This window comes from Octopus bimaculoides, chromosome 25 (assembly GCF_046866305.1).
Source record: "Octopus bimaculoides isolate indiv1 chromosome 25, ASM4686630v1, whole genome shotgun sequence".
NCBI classification, from domain to species: Eukaryota; Metazoa; Mollusca; class Cephalopoda; order Octopoda; family Octopodidae; genus Octopus; species Octopus bimaculoides.
Window position 1 is genome coordinate 31,812,192 of NC_142952.1, and position 7,500 is coordinate 31,819,691.

A 7,500-nucleotide genomic window follows, 5' to 3' on the forward strand; every position below is an offset into this window, starting at 1 on the left:
AACAGATAGAACACAAGGAGGAAAAGTTAGGCGAAAGCAAAGCAAATGGAAAACATTGAATGGTAATGGCGCGAAACCACCATGATATTTTGGGTCATTGACTGACCAGGAAAACTCAGCTAAGTACCACGCTTTAAAAAAAGAAGTCCAGGGGTCAATTCATTTGATTAAAATTCTTCAAGGTGGTGCATGTCCACACTCTTATGATTGAAAAAGATAAAAGATAAACGTTTACTGAAAGGGTGCCAAGCTGCCCTGGTTCTTAGACCTCATGATCAGCCATAATAATGCTGTGAGCAAGGGCTGCCGCCATAATTTTTTTCAGAAGGGTAACGCTAGTATCATAATGGTATGATCTATAATCAGGGGAATAAAATTGCCTTTTCATTTTCTTTCTTTCTTATTTGTTTTGTCCGGAGGAAGGGCCCTTTCCCATGACGTTTGCAAGCCCTACAAAATCAGTGAGGTTGGTACCGTTAAATGTTGTAGTTAAACTGTTGCAAGTTAATACCTGCAGGACAGATATGAGCTGGGAGAAGATTCCAAGAGGGCAGATGTTCTGGAAAGAAAGGACTGAACACAATGGTTAGCACGGGGCCTATGGGTTCGGATGCACTAAAAATAACGAGACGTATGAAGATGAGTAGGACGAGAGTAGTTGAGTGATGGCGAGTACGTAGACCAGCCAGCTCCAAAGAACACAGGTCATTTTAGTAACGATAGTGAAAGATCGTGGGTCGGAGGCTGAAAGATTGTCTAAGAATAAACTGAGCACCTATTCGTCGAGTGGCCCTGCCCTTTGATGCGATCTAGGATGTCTGTGTGTGTGTAGCAGCAACACCATCCCATACATAAGTGGAGGCGCAATGGCCCAGTGATTAGGGCAGCAGACTCGTGGTCATAGGATCGCAGTTTCGATTCCCAGACCGAGCGTTGTGAGTGTTTATTGAGCGAAAGCACCTAAAGCTCCACGAGGCTCCGGCAGGGGATGGTGGCGAACCCTGCTGTACTCTTTCACCACAACTTTCTCTCACTCTTATTTCCTGTTTCTGTTGTGCCTGTAATTCAAAGGGTCAGCCTTGTCGCACTGTGTCACGCTGAATATCCCCGAGAACTACGTTAAGGGTACACGTGTCTGTGGAGTGCTCAGCCACTTGCACGTTAATTTCACGAGGAGGCTGTTCCGTTGATCGGATCAACTGGAACCCTCGACGTCGTAAGCGACGGAGTGCTAACAACAATCCCATACACGGGATAAGTTTTTCATTTCGCGTCTCACACGAGATTTGTTGTTTACTTTAGTGAACAATTAATTATACAATAAATAAAAATATCTTAAATATTCTAAATAATGGAAACATCATTCTGAGATTCCAAGAAATTCTCGGGCTGGATAAAATGCATCCTCTGCATCTCCTGTTAAGGCCGTTTATGAAATTTAATTTTAGTTGTTCGAAAAATTTCTTATTTTCAAATGATGAATTTATTGCGTTTAAATATCAATTATTTACAAACATCAGTCGTGGTTAAGTTTTAAGCTATTCACTAAAGTTAATAAACATCTTAACATTACATCTCATTTAAATAAAGGCAACGATTTATCGGGGACCTTCTGCATATGCATCTAGAAAGTTCCCCTACAATGTGCAGGTTCAAACAAAGGGATTTTTTTTTTTAATAATTTTTAGCGGGAGACCAGCAGTTACTATTGCATACAAATGAGCCCATTGCACGCCACGGGCCCCAAACACCGGCCCAAGGATCATTTGGTACCGGGCCGCACCGAAAGAATATATTAAAATTTTGTTTTTACTATTTTATTGACTATTGCAATCTGCAAGGTATTTTTGCATTACATATGTATTATAAAAGGTAATATATATTTATTATATATATTTATTATATACATAATATGTATGTATTAAATACATAATAATTAAATTATATATTATGCACTTCACTGTGCTTTTTGTTATGCGTGTGATCCCTCGGCCAGAGGGAAAACTGTCTTGCATGAAACTAGTCCGTAATGCAAAAAAAAAAAAAGATCGGAGACCTTTGATCTAAGGAGAGAGAAAGGGCAGAAATAGTTTGACACCAGAATTGTTGCAATGGATATCGCAAAACAAGCTTAACAATTCCGGCAAACCAACACTCTGGACTGATACGTTAGCGATCCATGAAAAAGAAACAGAAAAAAAAAACAAATGAAAAGCAGAATTTGATCCCATAACGCAGGAGCCGGGTCGCTGTTGCGAAGCAGTTTACCCAACGATCTAACCACCCGGCTAATCCACCGTAGCTTTTTAAGTTCTCGCAAAGAATCATATCAATGTAACAATAGATTTTTAGCGTCAATGTCATGATTATGAAAAAAAAAAAAAAATTGCGCCATAAATTTTTTAAAATACAAAAAAAAAAAAATCGTTTTAGAACTAGAAAATAAAAAGATCAAATTCACTCACACCACGAATTTTCCAATATCCCAACGTTGGTTTCGACATTTTCTTCGAAGTTCTCTGAGAGAGATGAGCAACCAAAAGACAAAAGAAGACGAGCACCTGCCAACAGCAAACCAAGATATGAAAGGGTGGACGTGAAGCTTGTTATAAACACTTGCTTCTATGGAACACCAAAATTGCTATAACAAATTCTATTGCTCACTAGTTCTTTCTTGCTTTCTCTCTTTCTTCCTTTCTCATTTATGCTGTCCTTTGTGTCTTATCACCATTTCTACCACGAGTCTGTCGCGATGGAAGAGGTGGTAATACTTAATATCTTTTATTTTCGACATACATCACCATTGATTCCACAATATTTAAAATACATAACATCACAAGACATTATTTCAAAAGAGAGAGAAAGAGTGAGAGGGGAGAGCAAATCTAACTGTTATTGTTTGTTTGGTGTTCCTTAAAAAAAGCTTGCCTCTACTTTGTTACAAAATTTAAACTTAACAAAAGTGAATAAAGTGAAACATATTTAATGTATGGAGTAACAAAAGACTAATTTCTTCAATGCTTTCTTTCTTTCTTGTTTTTAATTCTGTACCCTATGAGCTTATTGTTATTTTCGTTCGTCTTTACGTTCTGAGTTCAAATTTGTCTTTCATTCTTTCGGGGTCAATGAAATATGTACCAGTTGGGCACTTGGGTCGGTGTAATCGCTTAAGTCCTTTCCCAAAATTTCAGGCCTTGTGCATATAGTAGAAAGGATTATTATTATTATTGTTCAGTAGTTTTATTTTTATAACGTGCTTTCACTTCACTTCCGAGTGCAGCTCTGTGCGCCTTGGGTATGTGCTGTGGTTTGCTGTGATGCTCTTATGGTTACTGTATTGAAAGTGTTTTGCGTAGGATGTGTGCAGTGCTCAGTAGTGCAATTTTCTGTATGTTATATATATTTGTAAGTCCTGGTGTTTTTGTTATGTATTTGTCTGAATATTTTTTTATTATACCTAAGGCACCTACTATGATAGGAATTGTTTCTGTTTTTAGATTCCACATTCGAGTTACCTCTATTTCCAGGTCTTTGTACTTTGAAAGTTTTTCCATTTCTTTTAGGGAAACGTTGTCATCTGCTGGTATTGATACATCAATTAGAAAGCATTTTATTATTATTATTATAATAACTATTATTATAATAATAATTATTATTATTATCATTTTCTTTCCCCATGCTAACTGCATTGAATTTACCTTTAGAAGTTAAAATATGTCACAAACATATTTTAATTAACTTCAAGTTCGTTTATTCCCAATCGCCGATGCTGCTATTTTTATCCAGGCGGTCCAGTGGCGCAACTCAGTCACTGATGTTGACTGGATTTTTTTTTTAGTTAAAGCTACGGATTTGTCTCTGTCCAGAGTTATCTCTCTTCAGTATTTCCCATTGAGAAACGCTAAAAAGCTAGAAACGAGTCACTGGGAGTTCTCTAGAGGGAAGCACTGGGTAGATATGGTGTTTTTACACCTTTTACCATAACAGAATGTTGCAAACGTATTTTAACTAATCTAAAGTTTTAATAATCTTGTTATTTGCAGTCGTTTGGTCTCTACATTTTGCTGCTGAGATCATGTTCACCTTTCATATCTTCAGCATCAATAAAATAGTGTAGCAGTCAGGTATTAGGGTCGAAGATATGGACCCTTCTTCTTGGGAAAATGCTTTACAGTATCTGTTCCAGTTCTTTACTTTCTGAGTTCAAATCCTGCCGTGGTCAACTTTGCCTTTCATCCTTTTGGGGTCGATGAAATAAGTACCAGTTATACACTGAGGTCACTTTGATTGACTAGCCTCCTACCCCCCAAATTTTCAAGGCCTTGTGCCTGGAGTAGAAATAATAATAATAATAATAATAATAATAATAATACAGCCAATGTACGCCACTAGCCCAGTAAGGAATATAAGAGACGCCACGACAATATAGCCAGGCTTGTCCATTGGACACTTTGCCACAAGTATGGACTTGACTGAGCAAAAAATTGGTACGACCACAAACCTGAAGGCATTGTCAAAAATAGAAATGCAAAGATCTTATGGGATTTTATGATTCAGTGTGACCATGAGATTGAGAATAGGAAGCCGGACATTTGTACTACACATTTGTACTACAGAACCAGAGGTAGTTTCGGCCGGGTTGGCAACGAAAGGGTTAAGAGAAGCTATTTAAGAAAGAAAGAAGGATTTTATTGCTGCTGAAGTCATCTTCACCTTTCATATCTTCAACATCAATACTAATGGGACCTGTGGAAATTCTACAGGGTGAAAAAAGATTAACCCTTTTGTTACCATATTTCTGTTGAGATGCTCTGTGTTTCAATTACTTTAAATATAACAAAGAATTTAGTAAAATAACTAAGTTATCATTAAGCTGGTGTTAGGAACATAAATTGTGACTAAGGTTTGGTGGAAGATTTTAATTCAGAACTTATGGAAACAAGACATTTGTACTACAGTTCAGATTATTATATAGACTGGTTTCAAAATTTGGCATAGGGCCAGCAATTTCAGGGACAGGGATTAAGTCGATTACACAGACCCCAGTACACAACTGGTACTTATTTATCGACCAGGAAGGGATGAAAGGCAAAGCTGACTTCAGCAGAATTTGAGCTCAGAATGTAAAGACAGATAAAATGCCACTAAACATTTTTGCCCGGCATGCTAATGATTCTGCTAGCTCACTACCCCAGAAGAATTACTTCTTCTACTACTACTATTATTATTATTATTATTATTATTATTATTATTATTATTATTATTATTATTATTATTATTATTATTATTATTATTATTATGGTGGCAAGCTGGCAGAATGGTTAGCATGCCGGGCGAAATGCTTAGCAGTATTTCGCCTGTCGCTACATTCTGAGTTCAAATTTCGTCTAGGTCAGCTTTGCCTTTCATCCTTTCGGGGTTGATAAATTAAGTACCAGTGAAACACTGGGGGTCAATGTAATTGACTAGTCCCTACCCCAAGATTTCAAGGTCCTGTACCTTCAGTAGAAAGGATTATTATTATTATTATTAAAAAGGCGGCAAGGTGGCAGAATGGTTAGCACACTGGGCGAAATGCTTCCTGGCATTTATTTTGGGTTTATGATCTGTGTTCAAATATCGCCGAGGCCAACCTAGCCTTTCGTCCCTTTTGCGGGTTGTTAAATAATAGATAAACGCTGGGATCAAGGTGATTGAATAGCACAACACTGCCCTGAAAATTGCTGACCTTGAGAAAGGATTATTTCTATGGAACACTAAACAGACAAAAAACATCACAAACGCCATAACTACCACCACCACCACCACCACTACCACAACCATCGCCACCTACCACCACCACCACTACCACCCACCATCACCACCACTACTACCACCACCACCACCACCACCACCACCACCACCACCACCACCACCACCACCACTATCACTACTGTCACCACTACCACTACCACGCTCACCATTGTCACTATGATGACGACTACTACCACAACCACCACTACTACCACCACCCACCACCATCACCATTGTGAAAGGGTTTCACTTGTGTGATTTAAGTGTACTTTCCATAAATGAATGTCAGGTATTTGGGTCATAAGAACGTCTGCCAAATGTTGCGTGAGATGAAGAAAAGGAGAAAAAGTCGTTTTCATGCTTTTGTTGAAGACGACTGCAAGAAACAACATATTTCTATAAAAGAAACCCATTTTCAGTTATTGTTTTATGATTTTCTTCTCTTATTTGTTTCAATCATTGGATAGCAGCCCTACTGGAGCACTAATCTGAAGGACTTAGTTGAAACACTCACACACATACTCACATACACACACATACTCACATACACACACATACACTCACACACACACTCACATACACACACACTTACATACACACACACACACACACTCACACATACATACACACTCCAGGTATGACTTTCAGCTGCATCCAGTAGTTGGGTCCCTGGTTCAGGAATTCCAGGGTCTTGAGGAATGTGGAACTACCTCTTAGCCCCTATTCTTTCCAAATCAACTCTACCCTGGTGTAGTAGCACCTGTTAGGGTCCCAGTTATGAGTTAATTAGCATCCTCAAGGATGACTAGACACAACTGGAGTTGCCAGCTGGGACCCTGGCAACTCCAGGTCAGAGCAGACCTAGGAACAACAGCAGCTAAGATGTGGTTTCTCACTCTTCAAAACCAAGAAAATCCTGAACCAGCACTCCTCTACCAGATGCAGTTTAAAGACATACCAAGGACTGGCACAGTTAATAGAATGAAACATTATAAGCATATGAGCAAAAACACATCCTGAAACTCTTAGACATCTGGTTTCTATATTAGCTAACACATGAATGGGGAAAATGTAGGCCCAAACTAAGAACCCATAGCTAAGCCATCTTCTTAGCGAACAATTTGTGTTGGTCCAATGACTGAAGCAAGTAAAAGATAAAAGATTAAAGATAAAAGGTAAAACTTACGTAATACCATTATGTCTGATGATTGCTTTGTATTTAGTAAAGTTTTTAAAAAACAAAATGTTCAAAGACATTTCAAAATTATGAGATATGATCTCATGCTAATATAATTACTAGGAACAATGTGTGCTACATCAATAGCTGACATTGTTGTAGAGAGTGGTTGTTTGAATCATCATCATCATCACCATCACCATCATCATCATCATCAGCACCATCATTGTCATCACGGTCATGATCATCATTGTTGTCCTCAACATCGTCGTTGTTGTCCTCCTCTTCCTCGTCCTCCTCCTCATCATCCTCACCATCATCATCATCACCATCGTCATCAAAATCACCATCATTTAACGTACGTGTTCGGTGCATGAACGATCTTGTAAGATACAAAACTAAGTAGACATGCTCATATATATTTAAACGATAAACTTTTGGAAAGTTTCACAGATTTTTACAGTTCCAGTGACGGAATAAGTAGAATAAGTAGAATCAGTACTAGGCTTACAAAGAATAAGTTCTGGGGT